We start from the raw sequence: 14946 nt of genomic DNA, 5'->3' as shown, positions 1-14946 counted from the left end.
CATGATATGTGGAAGCAAGCTACTATAAAATAAACGAGTGTATATTTTTAATTAATTAGGTTTTGTCTTTTTCAGACAAATTACAAAAGTAGCTATGTGTAATCCACATATATTCATTTCTCTATTTTTAAGGCATACTAATGGCCAATCTGCCCTCTACTTTCAACATAAAGAATGATTAGTTACAAAGCAATCTGCAAAATCACGGTGTCTCTAAAAAATAGTAAATATCACTTTTTTATGTGTGTCACATAGTAAATTACACAATAACTCGCTGGTAATACTTTATAGCTGAGCTAACCAACATGGATAACTAGACACACATCAATTAAAGGATCTTTGTCAATTTTTGCATGCCTCATTATTACACTAAGGGTCCCTGGCAACAATTAAGGTACCCAATTCATAGAAATTGCCTTTATTATTTTTGAAGCAGCTACTTTCTTTGGATGTAATGACTAGGAGAATGGAAACAGATGTCTCTGTTGCTAAGGAGATTGAGTCGAAAAACAAACTACTGAGATAAGGCAAATATGCAACTTCCATATTTAAAAAGGGAAAATTTATTTTACTGAGAATGAACTACTTAAAAAATGACTAGCAGTAGTCCAGTTACTGCATAGCAAAACATTGGAACAATTTTTGTTTTATAGTTTTTCTACTACAATGTAGTCTTCAATATTTATCATAAGACACTTTAAATAATGATAATGCATATATACATATTGTAGAACTGATATGCCCTGAATGGGTGCAGATGCTGGTTGTCAAAGGGGATAACTCTGTAACACGCTAAATGGTAATGTTAGGAAAACTGCAATAGTCCGTGTGAGCAAAATGAGTAATCTGACATTAAACTTTCAGCTCTTATTCCAAACATCTCACATTCCAGTTATGCTGCATTAATTCCAAACAAGAACAATTTCAAAGATGCAAACTTCTACAGCACTACCTAGAAAATCCAGTAATATGTAAATAAAGAGCTACATCCTCATCTACTGTAAATCTGAGTACCTCCAGGGCTGGTGCAACCATTAGGCAAACTAGGCAGTGGCTTAGGGCGGCAAGTGGTTGGGGGTGGACTTGCCTGGACCGTCCTCAGGCATAGGCAGCTGGGTAGGGCACCTGAAAATGTGGGGCACCACTGGATCTTAGTATCCACCCTACTAGTTTTCCTATCCCTATTCTGACCCTTCCTGCAGGCTCTGAGTCTTCCTGGGAAGAGGATCTAGTACTTAAAAGAGAAACAGTCTCCAGACTGCCAGACCTATTAGCACAACACTGAAACTGTTAAAGAGCCATTTGAGGGGTAACGAAGAAATTAGGGTTACCATACATCCGGATTTCCCCAGACATGTCCGGCTTTTTGGTGCTCAAATCCCCATCCGGGGGAAATTTTCAAAAAGCCGGACATGTCCGGGGAAATAGGGAGGCATAAGCCAGGGTCCGCCCGGCCCCAGCATGATCCGCCAGGTCCGCAGCGCAGCCCAGCCGCCCTGGCTACATTGTAGTGAGCTTGGGCGGGGGGGGGGCTTGGGCTTCCCTCGCAGGCGGGGACCCCTTGGCCACTGGGGGACCCTTCCTGTGGCCACGGAGCCACGGGAGCTGTTTCCGGCGGGGACAACAGGCTGGGGAACGTACTCGCCGGCGGCAGGAAGGAGGCTGCGGCCAGGGCTGCAGGGACCCACACCACCCCGGTTGCCGCTGAGCGTCTGAAGCCCCCGCCAGGCAGTGGCTGCCAGGGGAGCAGGGGAGCAGGGCAGGGCAGGCGGGGGGGGTGCAGTGGCTGCAGGGCGAGGAGGAGGAGGGGGGGGGGGGGTGCAGAGGCTGCAGGGTGAGTGAGGAGCAGGGAAGCACTTAGCAACCCCCAACCAAGATCAGAGCAGGAGGGAGGAGGGGGAATGCAGGGTGCTCAGCGGAGGGGACAGAGTTGGGGCAGGGACTTTGGGGAAGGGGTGGAGTTGGGGCAGGGCCAGGGCCCCCGTGGAGTGTCCTCTTTTTTCAGTGCTAAATATGGTAACCCTAGAAGACATTTAACAGGCATTTGCCAACCCCCAGGTATCTACTGTCAGTTTCTGAATGTACTGACAAAAACAGTTGTGCACGACTGTAATATTTACTCAGAACATGTCAGTCTACAGGACCTTAGTTTAAAATTTGCTTTAAAAATATTTCATTAGTGAGTTGGTGAAGATTATAAAATCACATCTCTAAAAAATCCTTGCATAGATTTTTAGATGCACAATCATCTTTAGCCTTAAATGCTTGGATCTTCAGACATATGTTTTTTTAAATAAATTCTTCAAAAGACCACCCTTATCTAAAATACACATTTTAATTACTATAGTAAAAAAAAACTTACTTCAAAGTCTTCCTGTCCTTTCTGTCCATCCATTTCTCCCTTCACCCCCTCTACTCCCCCCACCCCCACAATTGAAGGAAGCAACAGCACTTTGCTTCCAGATAGCTGGACAGAGTTTCCCTTTCTTTACTTCTGACTATCTGATGAACTAGTTTTAAGCAAAATCAGATATAAAATCCTTTATTATGCCTAAAATCTTTGGAAACATATTTTTTAAAGTTGGTGAAATTTATGAACACACTAAACCTCTGTGACTGATTAATTTAAAATAATGTCTGTTTCAGTGAGTTAAATATGTAGTAATCTGGAATGATTACTTTATGAAGGCTTAAGAGTACATTTAAAATATAAAATCAGCTTAGAAATACTGATTAAGAAAATGTAAAACAGAGAAAAGCTGCATCATGTATTCCATAATATTTAATGTTGTATTCAGCAGGACAGCTGACTCGCCCTTACTACAAAGTTTTTGCAAATAAATGTCTGACAAACTTCAGGGCATATCAAAAAGCCTGTGACTGACATTTTTTATTCCCAAGTTTAATGCTTTTAATTAGGTACCTTCTGCATGTCCATTCTGTGTGAGAGAGAGGGTACAGGGGTCTCTGTGGGGAACTGTGACTCTCCGTCACCGTGAGGCAGGCCGGGCATCTTGTTGTTCTTTCTGCCTTGTCCCTCCGCCTCTGCCCCCGCTGGGCTGCAAGCTCAGGCTGCTGTCGGGCATAGAGGCACCAGTTTAATAATACTGCATAGGGCTTGTGGGGGCGGTGAGCCCCAGCCATGGAGGAACCGGCACGGCGCAGGAGCCCTGCAAAGGCGGCGGCGGCGCTAGCGGGGAGCAGCTGCATCCCCCGCCAATCCTGCGGCCTGGCACCCCCGCAGGGGGCCCTTCAGACTGCAACAGATGCATGCGGGCAGAGGCCCCCCATGCGCCCCCCAGTTCCCCCCTTGCCACGCTCGGGCTCTGTGGCTCCCAGGCATGTAAACCGCTGCCGGGGCATGGGGTCCTGAGACTGCTCCGGGAGGGGCAGTGGCGGCTCACACTCCCGGGAGCCGCAGAGCCCGAGCGCAGCGAGGGGGTGCACGGGGGCCTCTGCCTGCATGCATCTGCTGCAGGAGCCCCCAGAAGGCAGCTCCTCCCTGCCGAGCTGCTGCAGCGGCCCAAGCCCAGCAAAGCCAGTGAGTGGACTCGGGGCGGGGGCCGCCGGGGTGGGGTGGGGAGGGCTCACGGGGGGAGGGGGGCTGTTTACCCTCCAGGGGAGTTCAGGGGGTGGGGAGGGGGGAACCTGGTCTGGGGAGCAGCCCCTGGGCACGGCTGGCCCCTCAGCTCTATGAAGGCTCGTTGGGATTTGCCCCTCAATCAACCGATGTTAACAGCGGGGGGGGGGGGGGGGGAGGGGGGGGGGGTCCTCAAAGTGGAAGTTTTGCCTAGGGCGCAAAAATATCCTTGCACCGGCCCTGAGTACCTCCATTGACTCCAATGCAGCTGAGGATTTGGTCACTTTTGCATATTATATATACACATAACTTCAGGAGAACATTCATACTTTAAATAGATTAGTAATGGAGAAATAAGGAGAATCTGATGGGATCATCTCCTGTCACTTTATTTTTCAGCTTTTTCATTGCAACCTGTACTCTTGACATCTCTATTAGACTGATTTTAATGTCAAGCTGATCAGGTTCACATGTTTAATCAAAAACTGGTGCTAAAATAGAGTTGGGTCTATTAGGGACTTTTTTGAAAAGCTCTTCCCATCTGTTTTTCTGTTCTACTTCAGTTATAAGCATTTTTTATTTTTTTATTTTTTATCTTTGCTTTTTATTGGTACATGTCCTGTTTTGAAACGTCCACACAGGGCTTAGTCACTTGGTAATGGCTCTGTAGTTTTCTAGCAAAGCAGCAGCTTCATCTTCAGCATACTTATAGTTGTTATATTTCTTTGAGTTGATTTTCACTGCCTCGTCTGCTTTCTTATACTCCTACTGTGTCTTTTCCAACAGTTCATTGGTCTTATCATTCAGGAGTTTTCTTTTCAGTGAGATGCCACATCTCTTGGCATATACAATTCTTGTTCTGTCTGTGATGATATCCAGCTGCAGCTTGAATCACATTCAGCACTGCCCATTTTTCTTCAGGTCCAGTCTCTCTCTCTCTCTCACCTTCCTCTGTCTCTGGCAGTGCCTCAAGTCTGTTCCTTAGTTAAAGTTGGAATTTCTGACAGTACTTTTTTGGTCTCAGATTTATTTTGTTGATTCTCTCTACCTCCTTCTGCTTAAAGCTGATCTTTCTCAATTTTAATTTCAGTTTAGCAATGCAAAGAATGTTGTCACTGCTAACATCTGCAGTTTGATATGCCCTTACATCTTGGACAGACAAGTTGAATCTTGAGCTCATGCAGATGCTGTTGATCTGATTTTTCATTTTGCCACCTGGTGAATTCCATGTTTCTTTGTGTACTTCTTTGTGAGAGAACAGGGTATGTGCAAGAACTAGGTTTGAAAAAAAAGCACAATTCAATGAGTTTGGATCTTTTGGGGCTGAATCCAGCCTCTTCTTCTCTAAGCTTTGCATCCACTGCCTATTTCACTCTGTGTAGTATCACACTGCAGAAGGCTTTTTCTACAGCAGAGAGTCATGTAACTCCTCTCTAGTTGTTACAGTCAGTAATATCACCCTTTTGGGGTATTCTGACAATGCTTTCATGTTTTCACTGTTCAGGTGGGGTCTCTTTTTCCCAAATTCATTGAATAGCTTAGTCCCACCTTTGCCTATGATTCTTATTTCTGTTTTCTGGAAAACTTACGTACTTATTTCAAAGATTTAAATGGAAAAATTCACATGGTGAAAGTTAAGCAGATACATGAGTGTTTGCAGGAAGGAAGCCTTACCATGTAAACAACTTGATTCAGGGAAGTTTTCTTCTATGCTGTTTATTACTTCCAAGACTTTTACTGTTATTGTTAATGTATTGTTAATGTAATGTTATTAACAATAACAGTAAAAGTCTTGGAAGTAATAAAAATAAGTTCCACTATTAACTAAATATTCTAAATATGCATTCTACCTTGAACATATATTAAGATGGACAATGCCATCAAGGTAAAGTGAAATCTCCATCCCACACATACAAAAATACTGTGCCCTTTGACATGTCAGCTATTTAAAATAAAAGCTCCAGTGGGTCCAAAACACAGGTTTGAAATACCCTATGCAACAGTCTCCTCTGACAACTTTAATTCTGAAGGCAGAAAAAAGTCCACAGCAAAATTATTTGTTTTATGACTCATCCTGCTTCATATCGCTACTGCAATTGCAACTGAAGCATAATCTCTTCGCTCTCCAATGCCCCAGTGACATGTTTGTCTACTGCACTATTAGCATCCTAAGAAGACTCCATATTACTCAAAACTGAATTATTTTTAGAAGGTATCACACTCGCCAGTAATACTTTCTTTCCTGTAGTCAATAACAGTCATCTCCAGGATGACATCTTAGCCTGCTTTCAGGCTTACTGTAACTGAATCACGTCCCAACTTCTGTTGCCAATATATATAGCTGTCAGATGGAGTACTGATGCTGGTGGTTCTTCCCTGATACACTGAAATGCCCGTTAGGTATGAACATTTTTATTTCTCACTGTAATGGCCGCGTAGCTTCCCTCTTCTGCAAAACCTGCAGCCACCTTTGGAAAAGATCTATCAAAACTTCCAATTTAGCATTTCCACCAGCAGTTTGATGACTCTGGACAGATTCAGTGCTGAAATAGGTTTTACCTTTGCAACTGTATTCATAACTGATTGTAAAGACCAGTTAGCTCTTTCTGTTGTAAAAATGTAACCGAAAATAAAGGTGGAATCTTTGAGGAAGGGACTTGTTCAAATAGTGAGTTTCTTCTCTCCATTTAAAAAATAAAATCAGTAATATTTTATCAGTAGATATATAAAAAGGAAGGTGTTCATGGGATGATTCAAACAGCTAGATCTTTGGTGTTCTTCTGATTACCTTAAAGTGAATACATTTGAACTCCAATTATACCCATTAACTGCTTACATGTATATCCTATTCCAGGACACACTTTTACTAAGTTATCTACTGACATATATTGTCTGTCTGAATTCTGAGTCACATAGCATATGAAAGCAGATTTGTATTCCAAGGCAGACTACTGTATGCAACCCTTCTCCTTTTTACTTTGAAACAATTCAATTCAGGATAAGCTCTGAAACTCAGAGGGGTCAGTCCTGCAGTTAACTCCATTGAAGTGACTACAAGCACTGTTCAAGTTTTGCTGACCCTTCAGGATCAGTCCACAAAATCTATATTTGCCATAAGTTTTTGCTTCATATTTTAGAAAAAAGATGTTATAAGGAGGTAAATCACAAATAAAGGGCATTTTTAACACTAGTGGTAAAACTGGCATATTGCTTTTCTTCATCCGGAGCAAGTTTATTCAATAAAACTTGGATCAGATCTCATAGAAGCTCACAGAGAGAGTCATTTGCCAAGATTTACAATGTTCATATTCTGATTTTCCCAGGACAACCATTATTTGCCATTCCAAGTTTCTAATCTAGATTCTGATCACCCAGGTCACTCTTTAAAATGTTGCTTTGTACCTTTCCTAATGTATTTTCCTCATGACTTACATTCTAGAACACGCAATAAACCTGAAACATTTTTTCCTCTAATATTTTCTTCACCTTAATTACCCATTAGATAATCCACAGATAGAACTATAAGGATGAGTGGTGGTTTTTTTTTTCAACTGTGACATATAGGACAAGATACATTTAGTTAGATAACTCAAAGACCAAGAGCTTGGAATCTCTCTTTATACATCATTGTATGCAATGCTGTTGTACCCATGCTAGTCCCAGGATATTAGGAAAACAAAGTGGGTGAAGTAATTAATCCCATAAAAGATATTATCTCACCCACCTTGTCTCTTTATACATCAGCCATTCTTGCACAGATAGTTTGTGTCTCACTAAAGACTAGGAAAAGTATATGAATTATAAATATTTTCAGCACAGAATGTAGAAATTTTGGTGCTAGTTCTAAAAATAATCTTGGTTGAAAAAGTTAAGTGCAATCTGCATTTTTTTTTAACCAGCATTTAACCTTGTTCCTTCTACAACAATCAGCCAAATTTTTCTAAAACTTTTCTACAATCTATTCAATTTTTCTCCATGTTGAATGCCAGTATACCTGTATGACTTCTTATGATGACCTTTATCAGCTAAAATGCTAATACATTTGATTTAAAAATCTTTATATCTTTTGTATATTTTTCATTTTCCATCAGAGCTTTCAAATGCTTAGGACAACTGATTTCTGGAGTAAGTCCAGAAAGATGCTAGGAGACTTGGCTGCCCTCTTCTTTCCCACCCTCGAGCTATTGTACTGGTTGAATTCTCTTAATCTTTCATAAATCTCTGGGAGTCCTATGAAACATTTTTTTTAAATAATTCTCTCTCTTAGCTATCCAGGTAGGACATGAGACCAGTTGGGTTTCATCCACATCCTTCAATTCAGACCCTACCTTACTAAATGCAGTTGCAAAATGGTTTCTCCTATTCCTGCCAATTTAGCAGAGTTCAGCAAAGTCTATGAATGCACAGACTGCTATGTTCGGATGGGACAACATTAGTTGGCAGGAGAAACACAATTCTTCCCAGTAACATCAAAATTACCAACATCAAAGAAGACTTGAGTACAAAACAACAGAGAGTCCTGTGGCACCTTTAAGACTAACAGATGTATTGGAGCATAAGCTTTCGTGGGTGAATGCCCACTTCGTCGGATGCATGTCGATGAAGTGGGCATTCATCCATGAAAGCTTATGCTCCAATACATCTGTTAGTCTTAAAGGTGCCACAGGACTCTCTGTTGCTTTTTACAGATCCAGACTAACACGGCTACCCCTCTGATACTTAAGTACAAAAGTTAAGGTCCCATCCATTTAATTTTAACACTTACAGAAGTAAGTTGATTCATTCAAATATAGTTTAGGGAACCATGATTTTCAAAATATCTAATCCCTCTGGATAGCTGTCCTAATTCTAGATTGGTCTAGATTATTCACATCATGGCTCATTATAACTGCATATTTATTCTTGTTCTTCTGCCCTGCTCTATGGATGCTAGAAAGTTGCTGTTTTATTAAGGCCAATGTTATATTTATTCAGTACTCCATCAAAATACATTTGCACTTATATTGGAAATTATCAGGAGGGATGGCTGCATGAAAAAGCGATAAATGCATGGGAGAATAATATTCAAACAACATTAGACAACTTTATAATTAACAATTTTAACTATTGCATAAAACAGAACTTTCCCTGCAACTACTGCTAAAATAGTAAATGAAGAAATAGACAATGAGGAGAAGTTATATTGGTTTTGTGATTCCAGTGCTCAGAGAGCTGATAGCTTTTTAGTAGCTTCTAATTGTTGTTTTTCAGTTTCAGAGCAAAAAATAGATAAAAATACTCAAGAATACAAAGATTCAAAAAATCAATTGAAAGAAATGAAATCATTTCTTAAAAGACGACTAACAGAAATCTTTAAAAAAATTGTATAGTGTTTGCATTTTTGAAAGATTAATGTTAGCTATTTAGGGGATAAATGTCAAAAAAGCTAACAAAAAGAAACCCATACGCCATGACAAAAATAAAAACAAATAATATATTTTTTAAATCAATACTACACCTCCGTGCATCTTATACAAAGTGGATGTAAAACACTATCCATTTCAGAGTTCTCCACTCATTTTAGTGATAGAATCTTACATTCACTCTGCTCAAATAAAAATATTACACAAAATATACAGCAGTGGAAAAATCAAACCCCAAGTCTTCAAGTACAATAAGCATTGGGCTCCTTTTTCATGTAAAATAAATTAAAATATATATCTTACCAAATTCAACCATGGTGTAACTCAATTGACATCATTCTGTTGTAATTGCACTAAAGTCAAGTGCCTACAGAATGCTTTACTTAACATTTAGCACAGAATAAATCAGAAAATATGAAGGTCCAACTGATTAAAAAATAAAATACATAAAAAGTAGATGGACTGTGGAATAACAAACATTGCAGACATGGCAGGGTCCAGAGAACTGCGGTTTTAGACATAAACTAAGAGAGCCTATTCCTTTCTGTCATATACTTTTGGGACCAGCCCTGACAGTAAGAACAAGGAAAAGATGGTGGGCAATAACGAGTCTCTGAAGAAGATACATGGCAGTGAAAGGAAGGAAAAACAGGGCCTTCTAAAGACTTCTATTTAGATGATAAAACTGGAGCTTGAAAACTGCAACATGAGAGAATATCATGAAATTGGGAAGAAACTATGTGAACAACTCAGGTATAAGGTTGAGACTCATCTGGAATATATAAAGAACAGATAAAAACATGCTGTCCTGATTTAAGATAACAAAAGCAGAGGAGGGATGGGGGGAATATGAAGTCCATGCATTTTGACAAAAGGATTGGTGTTTAATCAGCCTGCTAGGGCAGCCACTGGAGGACTGAGTGTGAATTTAAGGCATAGATATAAAGAGATGAAATAATATTCAGGAATACCAACAGTGACCCAATAGAAATCAAGTAGTAAGCTGGATATCTAATTGGAAAGGTTCTTGAAACTGTAGCTAAACAACAGAAGATAATATTATGAAATTTCCATCACCTTCTCAGGAAACACATACCAGGGGATGCTTAAAGCTATATTCTCCGTACACAAAATACACTGTGGAATTAAATCCAAGCATTGCTGGAGTGACTGGCAACTCTGATTGAAGAGATCCCTCAGAAACTGGGCAAACACAGTCAGGCCAATATGAGGGCCAGCTGTCATTGGCAGCAACATTCTTGCAACTTAGAAGGAAATAAGCCTCAAAATGGTTTCGAGAAGCATTACCACTAGATTTCGGAGCAAAGTGGAAACTGTCACTGAAAAAATCCTTATACATTTCATAGAGAAGATCTATGTGTTTTCTATTCCTCTTGAGCATCAATGAGGGCTAACCCGTCAACATTTCCATTAAACAACCTTTGCCTATGAGCAAGGATCTCCAAGCCTGCCTGGTAGAAAAATATCTCTTCCATTATTTAGCTTATACCTACTTTTGGTTACTTCATATCAATGCAAGGGTGCAGAAGGTTATTAAATAGTGTGGAGCACTAAAGTCAACCTCAGCTCAAACAAATTTTTTTAGCATTTTGTGACCCTTAGGATGACCAAATAGATATGTTTAGATATGAAGGTGACAGATGTGTTTATAAATATAATAAATAATTATCACAACAATACTTAGATTTGCAAAATACCAGATTTTCTTCTCTTTAAAAAGAGTTTGTTTTACATATATATTTTTAGTTTACTTTCAGCTATCTTTCACATAATTTCCCTGTATTATATATATCAACCTTTATATAAACACAAATATAAATGTTGCAAATTTGGGAGCTTCAGGCAGTCAGAACAAGATACATCATAATTACGTAGCAGTGACCTTAATGCTCTAATAAATTGCAGGAAAATTAAGTTACTCAGCCAGGAAATAAGAAAGAAGTTGTCAGTTCATAGTGCCGAGAAGTTGCATTGCTTGTGGGAAATGAGCCACTGTAACAAATAGAATGCCGATGAATGGCTTGATTTTTCAGTAGCATTGAACCTTTCCAGTCCACTGAGACTTCAACTGGAGTCTGGTGCTCAGCACCTCTAAAAATCAGGCCCAAAAGGTATCTAGTGCCTGGTTTGAAAGATATTTATACAGCTGAAATTTAATACTAAACCAAAGTCAATTAAATATTTTAAATAAAGGGGCCAAATCTATCCATCCTTATTTAATCAGAACATGCACTGAATTCAATGGCAATTTGGCTTGAATAAGGATTGCCAGATCTAGCTTGAAATTAGTATACAGTAGAATTAAGAACCATGGAAGGGTGCAGAGCTCAGAATGATTTATTTCATTTTAAATTTGTTTTAATTTTTCTAGGGGAATCATCAACTCAAGGGGTTATATTTCCTTTCTCCTCTTGAGCTGCTCCTAAAAAAGACAGCTTGCTTTTCTCTACTGGACACACTAGGGTAGTGTGCTAAAGTATATAATTATATGAATTCCCAGAGGGTATGTACAACATAATTAAATTATAGGGTGTCTTGTGAGCGTTCTGGCTGGCAGTTAGAGGACCATGAAAGAACCAACAATTGACAGGATTTTTTCCCCTCGTTTATCTTTCCTTTGCACAGGGCATATTATATTATATGCAGATTTATAACATTAGGAGTATGCAGTCAACCAATTGCTTTGGCTGGCTAAACAATTTTTACTGCTCTAGGATTCTGAATAAATGGTCCATCTTGAACAAGGAACAATTTCTTTTAACAACAACAACAAATTCCTAAAACCCCTATTTGATACAGGTCTTTCTTTCAGGATAGGCAACTCAAACAAAAGCAAAATCCAGGCAGATAGAGAAAGGACAGGCTTCTCTTTGTAAAGTATTCTGAAGTGGTTCAATTGGGCTGGAAAAGATTGAAGCAGATTTCTGTAAAGGAAAATGCTAGGACAAATTGCTTTTCTCCACAAAAAGCACTTTCCTGCAGAGATCTGGAAAGGCATTTTTAAAGCCTGCATGGAAGCACTTTGGTCAACAATACAAACACAACCTGAATCAGAACAACACATAAAATTGTAACTATGATTCCACTCACCAAGGTGGTGGACTTCCAACACGCTATTCAACAGGCTTTGTAGGTGATGTCCACTCCACACAAAGTGACAGAGAGCTCCAGATTTGTTTAGCAATAAAAAGCAAGAAGTAACTGTCAGGAAAAAAAGAAAAATGTATAAAGTTCAGAGAAAAATCACAAAATACCATAAATATGCATTTAAAAAAATCCAGTGCCCATAGCTTTTACAATCTGTTCCCCAACCAAAGAAAGAGAGATTTCCCATCCCTGCAGATCAGGTTTCTGCAATGAAATGTTAGATAGTTTAGGCCAGCGGATATCCTTTTGCTGCCCAGAACTACTAGGCAAAGATACCAATCACTGGTGTCCAAGATTTTTTTTCTTACCCTGCACCTCTGCCTCTAAAACAAGACTCCCACATTTTCCTCAGTTGGATTTTTCATTACCCTGAAAGCACAATTTGGGGGCTGGGGTGGGTGAGGAGTCATTTGGGCAGAGCCATAACAGGTTTCTGCCTATCTGGACAACATATTGCTCTTTTAGGAGCACGGTCAGAAGATCAAATGAAGAAAACACAGGAGTGAACCTGCAGTGGGAATGCAGATGCTCATTAATAAGAAAACAACTGGAAGCCAGTGATTGGTCATTCTGCCTAACAAGTTCAAACAGCAAAAGCCCATTGTCCAAAGAGTCTCAAATCAGTAAGAGTAGGAAAAAAAAACACACACACAAAAACACCATGGTTGCTGGCCCCACTGAAGTCCATGGCAAAACTCCCATTGGTTTAATTGGGGCCAGAATTTCAGCTCATGTCTCTAAAGGATTATTGTAACACAGGTACCTATAGTATCATTATATATAAAAGACAGTTTTTTTCAATTGTTATGACTGCAGTCAAAAAAGCAGTGCTACATTAACACTATTTCTAGTTAATGGATTAAGCTGACAATATTACTTTTAATGAAACAAATGAAATTTGCTGCTGGTTAAAACAGAAGTTTTCTGATGTACTGAACAGGATCTCAATGGAAATGTACAGACACAATTGTATTTTAGATCTATTGCTCTCTATAAAGTATCAAGTGATTACAGAAGGCTTAGAGAGCAAACTATGGTTATACATTAATCCTACATGGAATTTTGGAAGGTTATAAGGTGCACTAATTACCTGATCACATCAAAGGATATTCTCAGAATGAGTATCATTGAAGCTGTATTGGTCCCAGGATATAGAGCGACAAGGAGAGTGAGGCATCATTTCACCCACCTTGTCATTGTAAGAATGAATCTAATTCAGATGTGATATAAATGGTGGTTTAATTTGGTGTGAGCGTAAGTAGGTCTGAATAGGTGTAACTTCCATGCTGAGGGGGTGAAAGGGAAGTTTGTAACAAGAGCTAACAAGAGGTGGGTGTAAGAAGACGGATGAATAAGCAAGTGCTCTCAACCCCTGCCTTCTCTTATATTTTGTATAGCATCCTATTCAGTGCAATTCTGCTTATCCCTCATTCCAACTCTGCCTGTGTAAGTTACACTTAGTTTGCACATCCACTGAATGACAAATCAGTGTCAATAATATCACTTACACTCACTTTCCAACCTTCTTACACCACACTTGTGGGCACACCACCATTTAGGCCACTGCTGAATTTGGAAAACAGATGGCCATAGCAACTGCATCTGGTTATATCAGTTATGAATTGGGATTGATATATCGATTGAGAACAAACAACAATGACTTACTTAGGGCTAAATTCTGTCTTAACTGGATTGGTCTGCAAGTTGGGTGGTGGGATGTGCATACTGATCTCTTCATAGTGCTCAAGAAAGACAAGTCTTACTCTTATGCACTAGCCCTTGAAACTCATCTTCAAGATTATGGGGAAATGTCCAACCATCCTCCCAGCCAGCAGGGGAGTATTATGCCTTCATGAGCCAGTGATAGCCAGAGTATGCTGTGTTCCTGCTCAGAATACCAGCAAAGTGCCCTGCACAGCATGCTCCCGCACCCATCACAAAGAGACTTGCCTTCTCTGGGAGAGGACTCCTGCTGGGCAGGGCATCTTTCAGTTTGCCTCCTTCCCTTGCTATGCTAAGCTGAATCAGGAGTTAACCCTTAGAAAGGAGTTGTAAGTTCTGGCTATTTGTCATTTACACTTGTATTGGAAACATTCTACTAATCATCTATTACACATTTCATTAAAATGCATATTACAGTAGACAAGTTCAATCTTTCATCATATAACAATTTGTAAAAAAAAGACATAGCATGCCTTTATGAAAGATTAAAAGGATTTATGATAAACTTTAAAATTAGTCAACTTAAAAGTTAAAAAAAAATTTCAGATTCTACATCTGCCCTGAGCTTCAGTGGAAGTTTTTGTGGTCTTACAATTGTTTTCCTTCTCTTCGCCACCTCCCTCTCTAGTTAATATGGGAAAGACCCATACAAACAAAAGAGGACTGATTATGACCACTTATACTGGGGAAACAGTTCAGATGACTACACACAGTAAACAAATTGGGAAAAAACAGAGAACACGACTTGTTTTTTCCTATCATCTTTCCATCATAGTTATCATAAGGAGGTTACTTGTTACTATAGCAGGTTAAAAAAAAAAAAATCAGATGTGTTGCTTTTAAGTTCAAAATGCCTCTCTAAATTCCAACACACACAATTTTATTTTTACATGTTTTTGTTATTTCTTAAAGGAGGTTTAAGAAATATCTACCCTCCAGTGGCCTTTGAAAACAAACAAAACCACCTTCTAAAAAATGTTGGTTTTAAAGATTAGTTAAATCACAGTGGAAAACTTAAACAACTAATTCTAGAATGCTTAAAAATAAATTTTTCAATGGGAAAGTTTTTACACT

At 39.4% G+C, this 14946-nt stretch overlaps 1 protein-coding gene across 1 annotated transcript in view; it reads right to left on the bottom strand.

The window, feature by feature from the left end:
• The window catches only part of LOC117881325 (teneurin-2-like), a 219016-nt gene extending 206817 nt beyond the window's left edge, over nucleotides 1-12199 (bottom strand). The window contains exon 1 of the mRNA XM_034778438.1: nucleotides 12094-12199. The gene's annotated coding sequence lies outside the window, so the exon portion shown is untranslated. The remainder of the gene's footprint in view (nucleotides 1-12093) is intronic.
• Nucleotides 12200-14946: the final 2747 nt, after the last annotated feature.

Source organism: Trachemys scripta, chromosome 8, assembly GCF_013100865.1.
Source record: "Trachemys scripta elegans isolate TJP31775 chromosome 8, CAS_Tse_1.0, whole genome shotgun sequence".
NCBI lineage: Eukaryota > Metazoa > Chordata > Testudines > Emydidae > Trachemys > Trachemys scripta.
The sequence above is the reverse complement of the archived record's forward strand: the minus strand, read 5'-3'. Positions and strand labels throughout refer to the sequence as shown.